General features: G+C 45.5%; 1 pseudogene; it reads right to left on the bottom strand.

The window, feature by feature from the left end:
* Positions 1–6,721: 6,721 nt before the first annotated feature.
* On the bottom strand, positions 6,722–7,806 carry LOC146182748 (uncharacterized; annotated as a pseudogene).
* Between the last annotated feature and the right edge of the window lie 14,924 nt (positions 7,807–22,730).

The following is a 22,730-nucleotide window of genomic DNA, read 5'->3' as shown; positions in this document are numbered from 1 at the left end:
TAAAGGTGGAATCCAAGCTAAAGGTTAATGCTGCTGGTGGCTTTGAGGAGGAAAAATGATCTTAAATATTTCCCAATTATCGGCTCACTTCTTTTGTACGCAACATGCACCATAGGAGTAATTTTGCTTTCCATGGTGCGTGCATATAAGATTCATTTCTTGAAGCGCCTTTACCGGACCCTCTTCTTTAGGCTGACGGGGACTGTCATGCGGCGTCTTTTGTGTTGTATCGACTCCTCTGCTTTATTTCCAGGTGCAGCCGTCGCTTTAACCCCGGGCAACGCAAGTCATCGCAACTCTGTGCGCAGTGAATTCTGATTCCCTACAAATAAAACGAAGTTTTAGGGAACAAAGTAGGGTGAACCTCACTGTCATTTAAGGTTCGCCACATGATCCATGTTTCTGATAACGGGCAGTTGTTCGGCCAAAATTCAACTCTCCACTGACACTAGTTTGTTCCAATCGGGCCTTGTTTTCCGCTTGTTTCGTTAGTTTCCCGGGATTTTCAGGGGTGTAGGAGCCATATCTAATAAGGCCACTGGCAGCTCGGCGGCCACCTGCTAAGAAGGCACACTTTCACCTGCGGTTAAAATGAGCAACATCTGGCGCTAGGCAGTCTCTACAAGCAACTTTCAGATTTCTGCGCATTCATGTTTTATAACGAAATTACGCCATATCGAGATCAACATCTTAATGCAAAAATTTTAAGTATCCCAGAAATAATTCATATATAGCATTGCAGATGTATAAGAATAGTAAAAAAAATTGAAGTGTTGACAGCCGTTTGAGCAGTATAGTTTGCGGGTTAGGGCGCACTGAGTGGTCATGCTAAGGATGCGGCTTCGGTCCCGTACAGACTGCTTTTAAATGTGGCAAAAAGCAAGATGTCGCTGTATGTTGCAATGCCAGTACACGTCAAACAACCCTAGGTTATGAAAATGCCCGGGGCTCTCCGCTACGTTCTCGTCACATTGGCCACTTTGGGACATCACCAACCATCACCCATTCATTTCTCTGATTTCACCACTCCAAATGTAACCTAACCCTTTTTGACTAGCACGCATTTTTGGCCATACCTCCGGCAGGCAGGCGCCGCTGTGAATCGCGCTGACGGGAAGTATTAACGCCCTCGCATTAAAGCGTTGCCGGCAGAAGGGTATTCGAGGGACGAACGCCACTTGAGAAGCCGATCAAAGTCACAACCACAATGCCAGAAAATGTTCTGTAGTCCCGTCGTAAACTTAACTTTTCTGCAAGTTTCGTTAGTTGTGCAGCACTTTTTTGTTGTAACTATGAAAAGCTGGATGTTACTGCGCAAAACTGTTTGTGCCAATAAGCTTACGCTAGAAAGCTGCAGAGAAATTCTGTGACAAAAGAATATTTTCTGTAGGTTTTTCCACTTGGTAACGTCGACAAGGATAACACTCCTATGTAAGGATACAGAAGCGGATGTCACAATTATTGCCTCCAGAATAACAAATAACCTACAAAAGCCATCACGAGGACTGAAAGCTTGACAATCTGCAGAAAGTTAATTCAATCAGTCAGCAAGGAAGCCCTCTGATTTTCTCAAATATCTTGGAGTCATCGTCGTTTTTGGTCGGTCAGTGACTGCAATATCATTCAAAGTGGCAGGCCTAGTTAGGCTGCAGCCAGGGTCTGCAGAGTAGAAATTACACAAGCATTATAGTTTCTTGTGGAGTTTCTCGCAGTGTTCATCATGTGTAGTAAGGCAAAACACTGTAAAAAAATCCTCTACTTTACGTAAAAACACACTAGTAATACGTTGTCGAAGGGTTTGTTTTCTATGCCCTTATTACAGGTCATATGTGATGACGATGGCACAATTTACATGTGCTTGGTAATGGAAGGCTCGTGCAGTATTTACAGAAAAAAAATGTTTCGGGGGGACAGGTGGGTCAGTTTGTTTCTTAAAAGCTGCGTAAAGGTCTTGTCGACTAATTATGAGGACCGTAGACACCGCAGGACAAATGCTGCATGCTACGTACTGAAAGGGTTCGTATAATATGCAAAGGACAAAATTTCTTTTTTATGGAGACCGACTTTTCGGTTTTCTTGTTACTGAAAGCTACATAATGTGGATCTGTATTGCCTCTAAGTCATTTGACCTCAAACAGAAATGACCTGTTTTTAACATGTTAGGCACACATTTATTCATACTGTGTGGCCACAATGGTCGAAAGTTTCGGAATCCTGCACTACGGCGTCACTCACAGCCTGAGCCGCTTTGGGACGTTAAAGCCCGCAAACCAAACAAATTTTGGCATTACAATCAAGATGCTTGATATTTTATTGGGGTATATGAAAAGACCTCACATCGTTTGGCCCAGCTTCGTTACATATGCAATACACATGTACCGTCTTTGCCAAAAGTAACCAGGCTGCATGTTTTGCTTATCACTTGTATTATAGGGCAAATAAGAATTCCCACTGTATCACAATCAGTTAAGAAGTGAGGACAGCTAATTACCTGTATATTGTAGAGATTTCCAGCTTCACAAATGGTATGAATCGGCTACTTCATGGCTGGGAAGCCGATCCTGCAGCCTGGTTACTTTTGGCAAAGACGGTACATTATGTAACCTCCAGTAACTAAGCAGAAGCACCTCTCCCCACAAAAGCTGCCGAGTCATTGCACACACCATATTGTTACGTAGTTTATTTACACGGCGGGTGTTAGATGCGCTGGTCGTTAGCACACCTAGAGCAAGCCACTCCAACTTCCTCCTCCTCCTCCTCAGCTTCACCTGCAACACCTCATCTTCCTCCAAAACAGGACTGCGGGACGTGGGTGACACCGCCCCCTTCGCAGACGAACCCCGCCGGGCGAGTCAAGGTACGGCACGCTAATAGCAGTGCTTCATGCGGGAGACGTGAACTATTCGCGTCTTCCGAGAACGACGACCATGGGTGGTCAGGCGAGAGGAGACTACAAAGTTGACTGCGCTGGTGCGTTCCAGCACAACGAAAGAACCAGTATACTGGAGCAACAGTTTCTGGGACAGGTCGCGATGTGAAACATCATCCAAAGCCACACCAAGTAACCAGGGGCATAATTAACATCTTGGTGCGCTTGTCGTAAGGTTGCTTGTAGCGTTCTTGGGAGGCTAAAGTGCGAAGTCTAGCGAGTCGGCGAGCTTCTTTAACCAAAGAGTGAGTATGCCCTAATGAAGTTTCAACTGGGAGGAAGAAAGGTGAAAATGTGTCCAGAGTACTTTGTGGAAGTCGAGAGTAAAAAAGAAATAAAGGACTGTTGCCTGTCGTTTCGTGCTTATCAGTGTTAAATGCCTATGTTATAAACGGAAGAACTTCATCCCAATTTTCGTGGTGGGAGTCGACATACATAGCGTGCATATTGGTAAGAGTACGATTGGTGCGTTCGGTAAGGGCATTTGTTTGTGGGTGGTAAGGAGTTGAATAGCGACAATTGCAGAGACGAAGAAATTCTACAACTTCTGCCGTAAACTGTCGCCCCTGGTCACTTATTAGCACACAAGGAGGCCCATGTCGAAGAATGATGGACCGTAGGAGGAAAGCCAAGACATCAGAAGCAGTGGCTGACGGTACGGCAGCAGTTTCAGAATACCGCGTAAGGTAGTCTACGCACACGATGATCCAGCTGTTCCCATTGGTGGAAAGGGAAACGGTCCTAGAAGGTCAATTCCCACCTGTTCGAATGGAGTTCGTGGCGGCGTTATAGGCTGAAGGTGAACCGGCGGAGAGCAGGTTGGGTGCTTGAAACGGTGGCACTGCAGGCACCTGGCCACATATGTTGAGTAGCTTGACTGATATATTCGCTGAATAAAAACATTCCTTAGTCCTGTGCAATGTCCTGGCAAAGCCCAAGTGTCCAGCAGTGCGATCGTTGTGCATTACCCGAAGAACCTGACACCGAAGACGTGTAGGAACTATCAAAAGAAACCATGCTCCTATTAATCAGCAGTTCTTCTTGTATAGTAGACCATCACGAATGCAGAACGAAGTCGCAGGGTTCGAGGAACTTGTGGCATCAAAAAGCGGTGCCAACTCACTGTTGTTCCACTGTGCAATCTTGAATTTACCAGCATCGGGGAAGCTTGGAGAGGTAGCAGCTATATATTCATCCAAGATCTCACTCTTGCAATACGTACTTTCAAGAGGCAAACGTGACAGGCAGTCAGCATCACCGTGCTTTCGACCACTCTTAAAAAACACAATAAAACCGAATTCTTGAAGGCGCAAAGCCCACCGCGCAAGGCATCCACAGGGGTCACTGAGGTTTACCAGCGAACATAAGCAATTATCGTAGGTCGCAATTTTAAATGCACATCCATAAAGATATGACCGAAATCGTTGCACAGTGAAAACAACAGCTAAGCATTGCTGTTCAGTTGCTGTGTAATTGCGCTCAGCCTTGCTTAAATAACGGCTTGCATATTGTCACCCGTTAATAATTAGAAGGGATTATTAATGATGCGCCCTTAAAGGTGCGCACACTCCCAGACACCCTTAGAGTGAGTGGGGGTAGCTGTTCCGGTCGCAAAGGAGATGCCCTCGACCTGCGTGGCAAGCTCAGCCGGAATTCAACTACGTTGTAGTGACAGAAGGGGGTGGTCGTTTGGTGCCCAGCTGTCGCCGGTTCAAACCAGAGTAAGGATCGGAGCCAGAAGTAACAAGTAAAACACAATTTATGCACAGCTAGAGAGGATACAAAGGAATACACAATATCACTTGAGATGCACAGACGAGAGGTTCACAAAATACAAACGCTAAGCATGCAACTACAGAATGATTCAAAACACAGAGGCTTTCCAACAGATCAAACACGAGAGAGTTACATAAAAAAACACCAAATTGTTCCCCGGGCACTGTTGTAGTCCGACGCCTCAAGAGTCACGATGTGGCCGCCATACGCGACGAGCGCCGCTCCCTTGCAGGTCCGTGGGCTTGCCAGCAGCGGGTGATCCCCGGGAGTCCAGCCGAAGCACTGGCGAACACCCCGTAACCACTGACTGACTGACTGACTGACTACACAAGCGGCGCGGTCTCTTTAAATAGGGCGCGCCGCGTCTGTCTGTTAGCACACGTCAAAGCTAGCGCGCACACACACTTAGCTTCGCTGGTTAGAGCGCTCCCTTCTCCTCCCATCGAGCCGCGCGTCGTCATTGGTTAGATCCCATAGAAAGTTCTCGAAAAGTCTGGCACATTCCAGGCCGATGAACCACCGTCCTCCCCGGGCAATGGGAAAGAGGGTGACGGCAACGCGTACAAAGCTACGCGCTCTCCCGCGTGGGGGAGGAGGCTTTTCTCTCCATGCTTTCCACGCGACGCCGCGCGGGCCTCGCGCCGTACCGGCTTGATGAAAATGTGCGCCGATTTCGTGACACATATGCAACGCCATTTCATTGACATTGTGGTGTTCTCTTGGAACTGATGGGCAGAAGTAGCGAAGTACAGGTCCTGATGTATATATAAATTCTAACTCACGAAAGGCGGAGTCACAATCAATAGTCCACTTGAAAGGCACATCTTTTTGCAGAAGACAAGTGGATATGCTAGGTCAGCAAACTTCGAAAGAAAACGCCGGAACTATGAGCAAAGCCCCCAAAAGACTCCTGAGTTTTTAACGATTTCGGTGGTTTAAAACAAGTGAGTGCTTCATTTTTTTCGGTTCAGGCCTGACGCCATCCTTGTCTACGAGATGCCCAAGTACTAATGTCTGGCGTTCTCCAAAACGGCATTTCTTGAGATTGAGTACCTGACCAGCTTTCTGAATGCACTCCAAGACAACCTCTAATCGACTGTTGTGTTCACGAAAGGTAGTTTTGAATATTCCTGCATCGTGCAAATAGCACATACAAATGTTCCACTTCAGTCCGCGCAAAACTGTATCCATGAAGGTTTTGAAGGTGAATGGAGCGTTGCATATATTCCAAACGGCATCACATTAAATTCATATAGTCCGTCTGGGGTGATGAATGCCGTCTTTTCTTTGTTTTTCGGTGCAGTGGAAACTGCCAATAGCCTGACCGCAGATCAACGGAGGAAAAATAGGAGGCAGAATGCAAACAATCGCTGGCGTCATCAATACGTGGCAGAGGATACACGTCCTTCTTAGTAACAGTATTCAGACTTCGATATTCGACACAAAATCGCCATGTGCCATCTTTCTTTTCGACTAATAAAATATCACAGGGTCAGCCCACGGACTAGATGATTCTTGAATGATGCCCTTATGCAACCCATCACGAAGTTGTTCTTCGATCGTCCACGAAATATTGTACAGTTGAACAGGGCGGTTTATTTTAATTTTTAAATTCTTGTGCATATTAGCTTAGAACGAGAAATTACTTTTCATTTATGGGGATCAAAGAATTCTGCCAGTTTTCCTGTGTAGACATGGTGTAAATCTGATTTATACTTAAATGCGTGCAATAAATATTAGCTTTCAGCGCTTGCGGATGCCACTCAATGCATTGCCCCATTCCTCTTTTGGCCAGAGCATTGCACAACAGCCTGCAATGGATAAAGTTTTTTGACCGTGTAGTGGAGAGAACTGATGCGAATTTAGTCTTTTTCTTTTCTTTTCATCCTCGGCAAACAAAAAACAGAGGGTTTGATTAACTAAACCTACAGCTTGGCAGGAATACAGATAAAATTATTTGAGGATACAAATTGCATTTTATTTAAAGAGACAAAATTCGAGCCATGATGTTCAGCATCAGTTCTTCACATTTTCTTTATTATAAACGCGCAGCACTTTCCTGTGCAGTGGCTTGCAGGCGAGCTCCTTGCGGTATGCTGCCCGGTCCGTTACATTAACGCAGACGTTGGATAAAAGTGGCCTAATGAACTTGTCGAAAACTACAGCTAGTGTGCTTGTGGCCTGGTCATCTCTCGCTGGGCACACGAAAAGGGGGCACTGCTCCAGTCGAGACAGTAAGAGTTCAGCCAGTTGCTGACGTACGTTGGTTTTTTTTATGTGCGGCAGGGCGATATCAACTGCTTTTTTAATGGTCACGAGGACAGTGACAAGTTCAGACTTTGGGAAAATTAGCCCACCCCTTGACTGCAGGCCGCATAAGCACCGAACTTGATCCATGCGAATGGTGGAGGGAAGGGCAGACACTTCATGTTCTTCGCTCCTCAACTGCCTTCGCCACAAAACCTGCTATATAAGCGATGCTGGCATTTGCTATGGTTGATGGTGGTCGCTGCACTGAAATAGAATATGCCCATATTAGCATATGGAGCTAGACATTCTGCAATGTACTGGCATTTGTGACAGCAAAAAAAGTCAGCTTTTGGCACAAACCTGTAAAAAGGTTTATCATGTCCAAACTCACCGTGCATTCTCTAAAACTTTTCACATTTAGGCATTGCCACCAGTCACCTGTTAGAGCCGTGCAATAACGCGAAATTGTCGGTTTTCAGTTCCAATTCACATGGATAGAGTGGGTGAACGAGTGTGTACTCACGAGGCATCGCTTTCAGGGATCTGAAGAGCTCGTCGATTTCCACCACAAAATACTCAGTTCCCGTGAACCTGGAAGAAAAATATGCATATTATTTATATCAGCAAAGTATATGCGTTAGCCAAATCGCTGTAGGCTGCAAAATAAACACAATTAGTAGTCCAGCGAGCTAACGAAGCGTAAGTTCTTGAAAAAGTGTATGCAACTTATACCTGGCTGGGGCACCTTGTGCTCTCTATGTCGAAGCATGCGTGGTTGCTTGTGCTGTTGCTCGAGCTGGAACATCCAGTTCTGAGGACGTCACATTCAGGGAGGCACCATGCAAACTGCAATATATGTAAAATAGTTACCGCCACTAATAATCAGCAGCCACATAAAACCAAAAAATAGTTGTAACACATTGCCCATCGGCAAAGCAGGTTTTACGCGCTCACATGGTCTGAACTGTACAACTTTCCACCCAGCAGGTAAGCTACAACAGTAGAGATGCTCGCGTTGTGAAATTTTAGTTGTGCAAGGGCATGAAAGTGATTAGCTTTGTGTTTTGAAACAAGAGACAACCAGCTGCCAACTACGAGCACTCGCTCCAGACCTCACATACCATGTACCTACCTTAAAACAGCATGTCCATTTTCAATGTTTGAAGCTTGAGATGGGCACAGGCTTCCAGTCCGCAAGATCCTTTCCAGGCTAAATGTCACAGCCCTTGCATCAAGACAGTCGTTCCCACCAGCCATTTGCCACAATGAACTGAAGAGAGGTTCCTTGTTGAAACATAAAATAAGCCGTTCTCGAGAAGGTACTTGATGCATAGTACAGTAGATTTGCTTGTCAGCACGAGAGCTTCGTAGGTTTCAGCATTAAGAAACTTTTTCCCGTTCCTTTTACAGGCATAGTACATAGTTTCGAGATAGTCTGGGAACTCCTTCTCCAGCCATTGTAGGCGTTCATCGGTAGCACAGAAAAAGTGCATTTGGTCAGGCTTTCTCAAATGCACATGTGCCGTTCGGTTGGCCACATTGTGGATGGAAAACCATTTCTGCACCATCTTCATAAACAATATTGTTGCGTCAGCATTCCTGAACTGTTCTGCCTGAGGGTGGTACCTGGGGTATTCTTTCAAAAAAAGAAACAGCTGCACTGCTCTTATCACATGCATTTGCTCAAAATTAGTTGGCTCCATGTGCTTCTGCGTTAGGAATCGAACTGGTTTAACAATCTCGTTCTTTTGAAGGGCATAGAGCTGCTTCACAAACTGTCCAGTTATTGGCTGGGTTTTATCTGTCATGTCCCCCTCCAGAAGAAGGCTTCGCACGTTTTTTATATGACACTGGTCGAAGGACAAGAATAGGCTTCCCTCTGGATCACATGGATGACTGAACACTGGCTTGAGGGAGCCATTGCCCAGGTGGCGCATCACTGTAACATTAATCTTGTGGTTATCCGTGACGATCCAGACGACATAAAGGCCACACTTTTCAACTTCAGTTATCACTTCTTTTGTCAGCTGATACAGGAGCTTACCACTTAATCGGTTAGTGAAAAAAAAAGCCGCAAGAAATCTTGTAAGACGTGGACAGGCCTGCTGCAACGAAACACAACACTTTTGTTGGCAAGCACGATGTTGTTCCCGTTCTCGCCTGTCCCAGCGTCTTCTCTCGCAGTTTGTTGACCGAAAAGGTAGTCCATTTTACGATCATAGATGTAAAATCGCGACCATAGGCTGACTCTGCATCTTCTTCGCGGCCGCTTGATAAACTTGATGCCCTTGCTTGGTTTGGTGCGGAATTCTGCGACGACCGCTCCATCGTACATCTTTTTGGGGGCTGTTGAGGCTGCATGTAGCTCGGGTAACCCGCGAACGCGCTCGAAACTGCATCCCGTTTCAGACGGCGCACCTTTGTGGACCCCAAATTATAATCCGAGTCTAAAACGTGCAGGCTGCAGACAACACTGCTATCAGACTTGTCATTTGGCACAAAATCGTTTCTTGATATGGCCTTTAGCCATGCTTGCCTACGCTCATCATTTGAAGGAAATTCATGAAAATTTATTCCGAGGTTCTTTTTTCTATCGGAGCGGCAGAAAGGGACACAGCAATACATTTATCTGAAAAATAAAGAAAGAGATAGGATTGCCGTGTGAAGCGGATGACAGAGAATCGATGCAGCTTTCGTCACACCGCAAATAATTCAATAGCGGGATCACATTAGCTGCGCGAAACCACTTGCACCTAGAGTGAGCACATGCAACATAGCAAAACAAAGGCCACGAAAGTATTTGCGCTCAAGCTATTCTACTCAAGTACAAAAAACAGAAGTCAGGACTTATGACTAGCGTAGTGGCGTATAACAATGCACGAGCGCTTATCGTAATTATATGTTCGAGCAAGAGAGAGCTTGGCTAAAAATAAACGTCGCCTGAAAGGCACAAAAAGGCATGCGTAAGTTGTGTCATATAGCGTGGCAACTTTTGCAGCACACACACACACATACACAAAAACCTTCAGCAATATAGCATGCACACCGGAAGACATGCTGCGCGGTAAAAGCCTCGGTTGCCTCAATCACCTTTTAAACGGCCACAAAAATTGCATGCAAAGGCGTTCCTAAGTGTTTAACATATCTGATCTTGAAGTAGAGAGTCAAAAGAAATTGACAACGCATTCACGGCTGTTCCACGTGGAAACGTGCCAACAAAACTGACGACGTAACTGAAATCGCAGGCAGTGCCGGCCACGCGCGAGCCGCTCGAGCTATGGGCTAAGGTCGTCACCTCGCGGCGTGTTACGGAGCTAGAGAAATTACAATTTTCCGCTGATGCGCGCGCCGAGTGGGACGGCCGGAGCAACAGCGCTGCGCCGGAGCCGATCGCGGCGGCCACGGTGGGACACTCTGAAGGCGATACACGATAAAGCTTCTGACGGATTGGATCAGCAGTCCCAGTATTGATTCTGTGCTGAGTACGGGAAATGGAAATCCGTGGTGGCGAGTCTGGAGAGAAATCAAAAGCCGCAGCATGTTTCGACAGAACTCCCACTAAACTGTAACGGTCACTTGTTGGCAGGGATTTGTTAACAATGGCAATAAATTTTGTCTTATCTACTTCTCAGCATGTGGTAGGCTGAGAATTGTCGGTGCTGAGCCCACTCAATGATTCAACGGCGTCTTCTTCAAAGTTCGCAAGTTTTAGGCCACGTGGTAATACAACAGGTTCATTCGAGCAGTTAGTCATCCACAAAGAAGAGTGGCACTTCCTGGCCTAAATAATGCAAAGGGGAATCAGAACATTTTCTTCGTGCAGTTAAGAGTGAGTGATTCAACTACAGTGTCGAAAGCATCACATGGTACAGCTTGAACAAACAACTTGTATAAACTCTGCTGACATTGCAGGAGTGACTATGTTGTCTGAAACCGAAAGCGTGCTAGGATTGGTCGGCGAATTTTCACACAAAGCAGATTAAAAGCGAGCATTCACAGAAATGTCCCCATTGTTAATGTCAAGAGTGGTCCCACATTGTTCCAGAAAATCGAGACCACGAATGACGCTATGGGTCGATCGACGAAGTACGGCAAATTCGGTTCGGAATGTGCGGCCGGCGATTTCGAGGTTCACGGAACAGACTCCAAGTGCGTTAAGGGGTTCGCCACCAACACCACGCAGTGTCGTCGCTTTATCGCAACCAAACATAACTTCACGACCAAGGCAGTTTTTAAAAGCGAGGCTTATAAAAGAATTAATTGCACCTGTGTCCGCCAACGCCATAGCACGTACACTATCCACAAAAACTTCTGTTCTGCTCTTTAACACTGAAGCGGGCAGAGGCATAGATAAGCTGGAATCATTTGCGACCTCACCTCCATCGGCCACACTGAGTAGTTTCCCGGAGGTGGCGACCATTGTCGGGGAGAAGGTGAGCGTCGTAAGCACCGAGAGGGGAGTGACAGAATGCGGTCAGAGGCCGGTGATTCATTACGGTTCAGCGCCGTTCTGTACTCTTGTCGGCTAGTGTTGCTCTGTATTCATTACTGCCAGGTGTTCTATATGAATCAGCATTGTCAGCGGGAAAACTTGTACGAGAGTTCACCCACTGTCGGCTATGCTGCTGGTATGGACGGCGATTGCGGCAAAAACGCGAAACCTGGCCCATCATTCCACAGGTATAGCACAGCGGCGGCTCACATTCACGCGATAAGTAAGGCACATAGTGGCTTGGGTCGAACGCTTCATGGTCTGGATGTCAACAAGGAGGACGAGCGTGCTGGCTGGTGTAGGCCTTGATGGTGGGAGGTTGGATGTTCGGGCCATGAGCAGCAGAGCATCACGTCGGACGATCGTATGCCGAAGACATTCCACTGTATCCGGGTCTGCCGTGACCCCCAATATTGTGATGCCTCCGAAGCTCTTCGTGTAAAATCTGTAGAATTTTAACTGCCATGCTCCTTGCTTCAGGCACATCCACACTGGCGACAGTTGTGACATTCGGCAACCGACCAAACTTGGGGATGATACGGCGTCGCTTCAAACCTTCAAATGTGCGGCAGTGTCGGGTAACATTTGCGGTGGTATTCAAATCATCCTTGCAGATGAGAAACCTATATACGTCTACCGCTATTCCTTTGAGGTGGTGGCCCACTTTGTCTTCCTCAGTCATCCGAGCATCAACTATTTTGTACAGCCTAAGGACTTCTTTGCAAGTTGTGCAGGTCTCTCCTGGTACTTGCACTCGCTGAGCCAGAGCCTGTTCGGCGCTCTTTTTTCGAGCATCGGCATTGCCAAATCCCGCAGTCATTTCTTCCACGAAGTGATCTCAGGTGATAAGGGATGCTTCATGATTATCAAACCATGTTTGCGCCGTTTCTTCAAGAAAAAATATTACGTTCACCAACTTGGTCTTCGCACCCCATCGGTTGTATTTGCTCACCCGATTGTAATGGGTAAGCCAGTCATCCACGTCTTCACCAGGCTTGCCATAGAAGTGCCGACGTTCCTGATAGGGCTGTGTGGTAGTCGGCTGAGCTGCTGGCATTGGCTGCGCTGGAGCATCTGCTTGTGCCATCTCCTTCAGTAGAAGGCGCAGCCCAGCTATTCGTTTGCTTCAACAGGGTAGGAGAGGTTCTGTGGTGATCGATGCCCGCAAACTTCACCACAGTTGTTTCGTGGTTCATTTATGAGATTACTAGACCGTAGGCTGCACAGGCGGAGAAAATTCTCAATGACCTTGCAGTTGTGTAACATTCATTACTTCGGAGACCACCTGGAACTTGAGGCGCCTTTGCGATGGAAGTAGGCCTTACTAACTAGCCACTTGTTCTTGACGCGAACGCTTTTTGGAAGTTGACGACCACTGCTCCGTTGCGCCTCCTATTGCATTTTCAAGTCAGGACTGCTTGTTGTGTGCCGCATCTTTCTCCTGAGAAGTAATTTCATTTCCCATCCAAGTGCGTGGGCAGCGAAATGTCAACGCTCCTCGGTGCTGAAGTTTCGCCAGTTGATTGCAACGCGCGAACACAGGTCCTAGCGGTCGAAGAAAGCAAATTAGACAGGCGCTATATTCAACACCATCATAATTCAAGTTAAGGCGGATGAGCATCATCCTCGGCGGATGCTCCATAAAGGTCCATACACCAGTTCTGCAAGAGCAGCGAGGGACATTGCGTATAGATTGTCTTTCCACATGCCTCGTCCTTTAAGATAAGGAAATGCCCAGTAATATAGTTTCGCCCTAGGTAGACTGGGTCGTGTAGGAAGGCGTTAAAGGGGCAACCCATCGTCAAAATTTTTGTGAATGGAGCGTGACCCTCCCGTCATAGACAGCAATTCGTCGCATCCTGCACTCCCACCCGACGCAACGTCATTTTAGTGCCGGCCGCTTCTGCCTCCTTTTCGCTGCAGAAAAACGCAGAAAGGCGTGCTGTGTGATGTCAGCAGAGGATAATGAACCTATACAGCACTGTTCAAAGTTTGGTGTTTGGGTAACTAAACCCATATCGGCTTTTAAGATTAAAGCCTTACGTCTGTTTCAGAGTAGCGTCGCGAGGTGCAAGGGTAGAGGTTTGAGATACCCGGCAAGCAGCGAGATAGTTTTGCGCCTTTTTTTATATTTGTAAAAGGAAAGTTAATAGGAAAGGTAAAATGTGTTTGTAGTAAGGGCGCAGTAACTGTGAAGTCACATGACTGATAGAAGTCACATGACCATGGCGTCAAGGAATCATTGCACATCACTATGTGTGAGGATCGTTTAGGCCCTAGTCGCAGATGGCAAAGACCCAGAAAGTACAGCATGGCGGAAACTGATTGAGCGGCTGAAAGTAGCACTATCACGCTAGGCCTTCTGGAGATGGAACAGCAGCCAAAGGAGAACAAATTGCGGCCCTAATGCCACTCAGGCGCTCTGCAAAACGTAGAATTGTACAAGACGCCGCTGGCGAGGCACTTGCAAGGCGAGCCGCCTTGAGAGGTGAAGAAAAATTGAACACAAAAGGCGACAGCATACCAGCGGAAAGTACAGCAAAAACTTGAGCAACAGACAACTAGGCTTTCGCCTGCACATTCTTAGAGCCCAGCTCTTTGAAGCCAATTCCTGGGTGTCCCGTTGGCGTCGTTGTCGCCGTCGGCGTAAGCCTCGTAACCAGCCCCACCCCCCTTTCAGCCCCCAGCTCAGCCTCCCTCTTCCTACGTGGCGCCGACCGCGCGTGTTATCTGATTGCTGCACGCGCTCCTCTGTTCGCCACTGCTTATTGCCCCCCTCCCTCCCTCTTTCTCCGTGACGGCGAGGGTGCTCTCCGGTTGCCTAAGCGCAGGCTCGCTATCAGCGGATCACGGTGCGTGCATCCCAAGCCGAAAAGCAGAGTCACGTTCTCTTCACTCGCTAACGGCGTCAGCACCATCAGTCAGCCCCTGCTATTTGTTCTTCGCGCAGCGTTCCTATGGGCCCACGCGCTGCCTCCCACAACCTCCCGATAACTTAATTGCCCTCTTCATTTCCCTGACCACAAAACTTCTTTTATGACAGCCGAGAACTGTTAGATGAGTGTTTCTTGAAATAATACGTGTGAAAAATAAAAAAATTGCTGTAATTGTACATACTTGTCATGCTCGAACTCTTTGCCTCAATCTATCAAAAAAGGTGAAACAGCTGATTAACTGCCCTCAAATTTTGTACTTGGCAGTAACGTAATCGTCGCCAAATTTTTTTTAGATGAAGGATCGTGGGGCTTCATGCGACGTTTTGTTCGATCTTGAGGGCAGTGCTGGTGTTAGTTTTGGCTTGTCCGTGGTGCACATAACATCTAACGTCTTTTCTGTGCGTGCAACGCAACATATCTCTTCTCGCCATTTAGAAGCGAATAAAGTACTGCGTTCTCAGGGATATTGGATTCGCATAAACGCATATACTGCCGTCAGACTCGCCTTATTTTACGATGGCGTACCTTTTTGAGCCAGGCCGCGGATTCCGGCCTCGAATACGCGCACGGGCATTAATGTATGCACTAATGCGGGCATTATTGCTATCAGCACTAGGAGCGGGAGCGTGGGTGTCGTCTGGTTTTCCGTCATAGTGTAAAAGCAGAATAATTTTGAAAAACGCTCATAAATATTTGAAAAGTGTCACATGCTTGCACCTGCACATCTTACTTGATTCATTACAGAGAAATCGCTCCAATGTGAGCCATATCATACATGCACGCAGACACGCAGGCCCAGACTGTCACGCAATTGTGCGAGCGCTCGTTCTCCGAAGCGAGGGCGTAGTAGATATAGCACACGCTGTCTTTGTGCCAGCCCCATTGTATAATGAACTCAAATCAGGGATACTAAGCTATACATTTATTAACGGTGCAATTGCTTCCACGAGAAAAACGCTCTACCCTGCTTATTTATTTCTATACGCCATATACATTATTTATATACGCAGCGAAAGCATTAGCCGCGGGTCGCCGAGCGTTCTACGTCTTCTACTTCTTCTATTTAAATAAAGATACGGGCACGGCACGCCGCGACGAGCGGTTAGACCAGGCATAGTATTGCTTTCACAATAACACGCTGCTGATGTATTTATATACTATTCATGCATTACCACAGGCGACAGACGTACTACACTTGGGCGACGGCTCAACCTCACCGCAGCCGGACACAGTGCTCCCGCACGGCAAATTCCGAACTTTCGGGATTTGTGGCGTTGCACAATAGGCCCAATTCCTGCTTTAACAGACAGTCACAGCGAAGGCTTACCGCTTGGTCACAGTTGAGTGATCACACTGCGTGAGTCGGCAGACGCGATAATCGGATAGCACAGGATGTTTTTTAATGAATAATGCAAGCGAAATTTCTCAGATACGGTGCCAAATTCACAACTATAAAATTACGAGACACTTTGGCGACTAAAGTGGTGAAAGGTGAAAGCCTTAGTGCCGCATTCTGCTATGCATTTGTTGCGAATGTGACGGTGAATGATGCTTTGAGTAATTAGGGTGATACGGTTTCACATTTGTCCTTTCCTTTATGGCGTGATACGTGTGCACGCAGAGAATTGTGACAGATAGTGCGCCTTTTCGCTCCTGTAAATCAATTTCAAACGCCGGTAATGCCTGCTGTACTAACACCTACTAGACATCTGGGCCTGCTTCTGTTTGCTGCTTGGTGCGGCGTTCGAAGAAGCGGCAAATGAAAGGGCGCACGGACACCTGGATCTGACGCCCGTCGGGGTCAGCTTCGTATACGCATTAATCGCCTTGTGACGCCATGATCTGTCGTGACGGTACATCGTGCGCCCCTTGTCGAACACAACAAGCATTTAATTGAACTCATCCAAGTTCACCGGCGTTCTATAATTCGTCTATAGGAAAGGAAAGGCGTGGTATCTGTCAATGGCGGAATCTCGCTATCATTCTCCCAGTAAACAAGAGGAATTATAAAGGCGCTTCACAATCAGGGACGTGACGCTGGGCTGGGGATTCGAGAAATGGAGGTGTTTCCCGGTGGCCGACAAGGTTTATTAATTTATTTCTTAAGTGTCGGACAACAATGATGAGCCATTAAAGGCTTCCGCCTTAAAATCGTACTCCAGGTTTTGAAGACCTCTCGAAGCTAACATGTACGCTTCACAACACACGAAGTCCATAGCCTTGCGTCATCTCGAAGCACGAGCATCTATTTCCTCTGCCATGTTTCGCCGCCCATCATAACGTCTGCCGTTTCTCGCACATCCAAGGAGCCTATAGGCTCCCTAAGCACCGAGCCGGGGCACTGCTGCTTCTGACGAGAAACGCCAGTATTGCAGAAAACTAGAAACTCGGAATATGGGGGCCACGCGGGCCGGACGTTCTGCTTGCACTGCCGCATTCATGCTACCTTGCGAGCACGAGAAAAGCGATCGCGCTGCATCTGCGGCGCGTTGCGGTGTACGTCAGCTGCGCGGCTTCAGAAAAATTTGCTTGCTTGACTTTTATTTACCGTAAATCAAACGCACTGTGCAATCTCTGATGCAGACAACCAAAAACTAGCATACATGCTGGACGCGATATGCGCTTCGGAAGTCAGCGATCACATTGTGAGCACCATTTGCGTTAGTCCTTTTAAATGATGGCTTCTACAGCTCGCTCGCACGGAAAGCCGCCGGCGTAGTAGTATAAGTAAACCGCACCTCGTTACAGAAATAGTCAAGGGCTCCGCAGAAAAACTCTTTCATTGTAATTGATGTTTCTAGTGATAGATGACTGATTGCTACTTAACGTGCATGCAGAGTTTATTAAATCAGTTTAATTAATAAATGAATCAAGGAAATAAAAAAAATAAACATTGAAAAATCGGTTTTAAAGGCCTCAAAATGCTCAGAATGAAAAGTCCATGGTTCATTTATATTTCATTTGCCTGCATAGCGCGTTTTGCTTCTGGACCAGGCTTTTGGCTATAGGTCCGTAAAGTGTTTTGTGTTTCTTAAACCTGTAATGGGATTTAAAGGTAGAGGATGTCTATAAACCCTTGACCCACATAAAGATTCCAGAGGCTTTATTTTGCCTTACAAACATCGCGAAGAGTAGCCTTCAAATGCTTACGTATAATTTACAGTTCCATTTCCTCCTCAGGTACTTCAAAAAAAGTAACAATCCGAAAACGAATTTCATACTGTTTCAAGCAGCTTGAACGAAACACGTATCTTATCCTAATAGAAGATGTACTGGAGAACGTTATCGCGTACGCTAGCTGCTTCTAATTGAAGGCCGAAGCTAATCGTTTTAATACCGAAAAACAAAATTTGGCCAACCTAAACTTCGTGCCTACAATTGCGACGGCCAAGCAAGGTTGTAAATGATGACCTAGAATTGTGTAAGCACCGTTGTTTCAAGGATCTCTCAAGCCGCCTCCCCAGATGAAGTCGTTATCTTAAGGAGTATGACATCAGCACTCTATAAAACGTCGGTTATCATGCACACCAATGCTGACGTTTTATCTCGATTTCCACTTATTAGCCTCAATAAGTGAACGATTTGGATGTCTATTTAAGAACGAAGAGTGTCACAAAGTGCACATCATTACACGTGAAACCCTCTGCTGCATCGCGAAGTCGACTTTCTGGAAGCAGCTGTTCTTCATAGTCCGGAGCGTTTACTGTTGAATTAGTGTTTTTCTGGGGTCACAGTGTCGAACAACTGCTTCCTAAGAGAATAGCTTTCTTTCTCGTGGTACCTGCGGACCTTCACGATGAATTTCTACCAGCGTCGCATGATGAATCAAGAGATGATAGTGTCGGCTTCGCACGGACTCTTCGCCGAATTCGTGACAAATAGAATAGTGCGGGTCCCGCATTTTTTCCTACGTTGCTGATTGCGCCAAGGGTTGTCGCCACTGCCAATACAGCCCCTTAAATGTCTCCACCGGGAATGCGGAGCATCAATAGCCAATCCAGGCACCAACACGAGACTCCAACAGTTCTGTATAGGCTTACTTCGACCCTTCCCCACGCAAACATCTGGCACCAATTAAATATCAGTCGAAGCAGAGCCGAATGATTATTTATTTCGCTCCACACGTGAAGTTATAATTCCATAAAATATGAACTCATTCGATGGAGTAGATATTTTCAAAATGATTTTTTTTTATTACTACGAAGGCAGCTTTCTATTCGTGCAACCATTGGTCGCTGACGTCATAACTGCTATCACCCTCAGGTCGTCTGCTATTCCCGGTGTGTGCTGCACTCTTAAATGCACACCGTGGAAGGTGGTCGCAGTTTTTTTTCAACAAAAAGATTTTTTTTGCATATTCTCTTTTTCATTGAGAAGCCTTCACTATATATGTGACCTTAACGATCCTCGAAGAAGTGTACTTGTTTTCGGCTTTCCCTTGAGATTGTTGAGGAGGCCGAAATCAATGAGTTCATGCTATATTTAATCTGCTTCTGATTGCATGCAATATATAAGCATACAATCAAAAACACATTTGTATTATGAGAGTTAGTTTGTTTTAGCAACAAGCGCTCCTGCAGTGCTCCTGATGAGTGAAACGGGCATTCGTAGATCGACGACCTCTGAGCATGATTGTTTTTCGTTCGTTCAATTTTATTTCATACAACACAAGAAATAAAGGTTGGCCGAGGTGACATGCAAAAAGGCATGCACTGCCTGACGGGGTCACACCACCCGGATGATGAGCCGTACCCAAGGCTACAAAAATTATAAGGCATTCACATGTTGACACACATTCACTACTCACATAAATAATGAAAGGACCGATTTCAAGCTTTGGGGTAAAAGCTAAAACATAGATATAATGTAACCATGGTTTAAGTATAAAAAAGATATATATTCCAGAAAGCAATAGGAGTATTTTAAATTTCATCATTTAAGATTCCTCGGTTAGCATTTCTTTAATTATCTTTTTATATCGATTATAAAGAGTGCTGTGTGTAATGTCTATAATAAGGGGGTGCTAATTAATTCAGGAATTCGCCATCTTAACCTCTGAAGGCCATAATTTGTTTGTGCACGAGGTATTTCCATTCGTTGTTTTCGAAGTTCATATGTGCTTCTCTTAGTGTGGTATGGATTCGAAGGCTGTTTTATCTGACTTATACTGGCGGAATATTTCGAGACATAGCTTGTATGTCTGTAGCTGACTTATTTCTAATACGTCATAAGACCTAAATAAATTCCGGCAGCTTTGTGAAAGCGGTAAGTTCCTGATATCCCGCAGTGCTCGCTTTTGTATAGCAAGGAGAGAATTTAGATTTGTTTGAGTCGTTGTTACCAATACAAGGGAACAGTAGCTTAACTGGGAGTATATTAGTGAGTAATAAATTTGTCGCTTTGTGGACACTGGGAGATAGTACCTCAATCTGTTTAAGATTCCAACTGCTCGACAAAGATCACTACGAAGCTGGTCTACATGCGAGTCCCAAGATACGTTTTCGTGAAACACGACACCAAGAAAACAAATGTGTGAGCATTGCTACAGCTGAGTATTTTCAAAATTCAGTGTCATGTTGTCAGGCACTTTTACACCTTTTTCTCTGAACAGAAGGTATTTTTTCTTACTAGCATTTAGTTGCATCCTGTTTGATTTCAGCCATGTACTCAAGCCTCACAACCAATAGTTCACCTTTCTTTCAAGCGTATAGGGGTCAATACCTGAGAAAAAACATTGGTGTTATCAGCGTACAACACTAAGTTTCCGCAGCCCCGGTAATTTACTCTATCATTAAGATATAAAATAAAGAGCACCGGTCCCAAAACAGATCACAGGGTTAAATCATATTTAATTGTTTTCACATGTGAAGCTGCAGAATTTACGACGGTAAATTCTTCGCGGTTTAAATAGTTTTCAATTAAAGGTAATGACACGGCATGAATGCCATAAAATGGAAGCTTTTTTAACAGTACAACGCCTTTCGAAAATCGAGGAAAATTTACAGGGTGTATTCCTTTTCCTCTATATTGTTTAAAATTGTTTTCTTTATCCCGAAGAACTCGTTTTCTGCTGGTTTATTTTTTTTTCTTAAGCCATATTGCTTGTTGGGTATAATACTTTGTGCAGTTAAAAATCGAACAAGCCGTTTGTTGATAATCTGTTTAGCTACCTTTGCAAACACCGGCAGTACTGATATAGGCTTATAATTTGTTAGTTCGCTCGTAAGGCCGCCTATTGAGTATAGCAGTGACTTTAGCTAGTTTGGTTTTATTAGAAGAACGCCTGTAGATAAAATGACATTGTCAATGTGGAAAAGTAGAGAATTTATTACTTCAGTCACAGCCTTTGGCGGTTTCGGTTTGATTTCATCGGCTCCTAGTGCACGGGCTTCAGTGCTAGATTTGCATCCAACACTTTCCTGTCGTCAGTCTGTGCTAAAAACATTGTGTTTACGCAGTTTGATAAGATGAACTGGTCGCATGATACATCAGCCGATTCCCCACCGTATGATCCAACTGCAATGAAGTGATCATTAAATAAATGGGCAACTTCCGTAGCTGTCAAAGCGTCGTTTTGATATGGGACCTTTCTTTTCTTTAGGTTCTTGGAGGGTAGCTTCCTGACTGTTTATTACATTGCACGTGAATTGCCTGTGATGTCTGTAAACTTAGCTGTGTAATATTCAAATCTTAATCTTCAAATATCTGCATTTAACTTCTTTCAAACTTTTTAAACAGCGTAAAGTCAGTCTCATGCTTAGTATTAGATAACTTTTCAAACAGCTTGTTTTTTTTTTTTGTTTAATTATCGTATACAGCTTACGGATGATTCAAAGCTTCCTTATCTTGTTTTCGTCTTTTTCCACCGTTTAAGGGAAAAACACTTTTCGTACGCGGTGATAAAGGTTTGGTTTGGTTGTGTTTTTAGTTTGGGAGGTTTAACGTCCCAAAGCGACTAAGACTATGACAGACGCCGTAGTGGAGGACTCCGGAAATTTCGACCACCTGGGGTTGTTTAACGGCACTGACATCGCACATCACATGGGCGCCTTACTTTTTGCCTTCCTCGAAAAGCGGCTACCGAGGCCGGGATTCGATCACGCATCCTTGGGAACAGTAGTCGAGCGCAGTCACCACTGCGCCACCTCGGTGGGATACACGGACATAAAGCAAGAAAGAAAAGCCTCATAGGCTTTATTAGCATCTGTTTCCGTCTTTGAGAGAATATCTTTAAATGGCTTAATATTTTTATCAGAGTAGTGGGGTAAAAAAGTTTCATCCTTATTTGTACTCGGCGTTTTGTTAGGCACAATGACGTAGATTGGCCGTATAAAAATGGTCACTTAGATCGCGAATGAATGTACCCGCTTTGACTTCTTCAGGAGAATAGCTTTTGATACCAAGATCTAGGGTAATTTGAGAGGTGGGAGTAATTCTAGTAGGCTTTTCTATTAAGTTGCAGTACGCGTATGACGTGAACAGCTCTTGTAGGCACAAATAGCCTGAGCTATTTGATGAAGCATCAAGATCGAAATCGCCAATAAGAACACATTGTAGCTTTAACTCAAGGCTCAGTTCGAGCAGTTTTTTCATACAGTGCAAAAAATCATTCAAGGATCTAGATGGTGGGCGATAAAACACCCCTGCCAGAAATTCATAAAATTCAACAACGACACATTCAATGCTGTCACTGATAGTATTGTACTCTGGCAGTGCATTCTATTTATGATCTGAGCGAACACACATCGCAGTACCCCCACCCCGCTTGGAAGTGCGACATAAGTATATACAGTCATAACCCTCAAGACAAGAACACTCATAATCAGAGGAAAACCATGTTTCAGTAAAGCAAATATCATCAAAAGAGTGGTTAAAGTCATTTAGGAATAAATATACTTTATCAAGTTTGTTGCTTAAACTCCTGGCGTTCAGGGAAAAATACGAAAGCGTGTCTTTTTTTCAGAAAGTATGCTCACAACGAAAATCGAAACTTGAATGCGTCATCTTACACACAGAGGCCAAAGAAGGAACGTTCGTAGCGTGCTAGCAGGGAAGATTAAAGCAAAATAATAAGATCTTGCGCACTGCGAATGACTATCGCTCGTGCGCCAGTCTGTTTCCGAAACAGTACTTTTCCGTTAGCATCCCAAACGTATGCGCACCCATTCTTTTTTCCCCAATCTTTTGTCAAGGTTAGCATTGTCCGTGAAAACCGCATGATATTTTCGCAGATACACAAGCTCCCCTCTTCCTCCAGTGCATGCCTGTTTGCTAGCCAAGAGTCACGGTCCTTCTGTCTCAAGAATAGGGCGATAATAGCTGGCGTTTGGTCCTTCTTAGCTGGCAG

This window comes from Amblyomma maculatum, chromosome 7 (assembly GCF_055883805.1).
Source record: "Amblyomma maculatum isolate TAMU_Amacu chromosome 7, ASM5588380v1, whole genome shotgun sequence".
In the NCBI taxonomy this organism is placed as follows: Eukaryota; Metazoa; Arthropoda; class Arachnida; order Ixodida; family Ixodidae; genus Amblyomma; species Amblyomma maculatum.
This window is presented reverse-complemented; position numbering and strand designations above follow the sequence as displayed.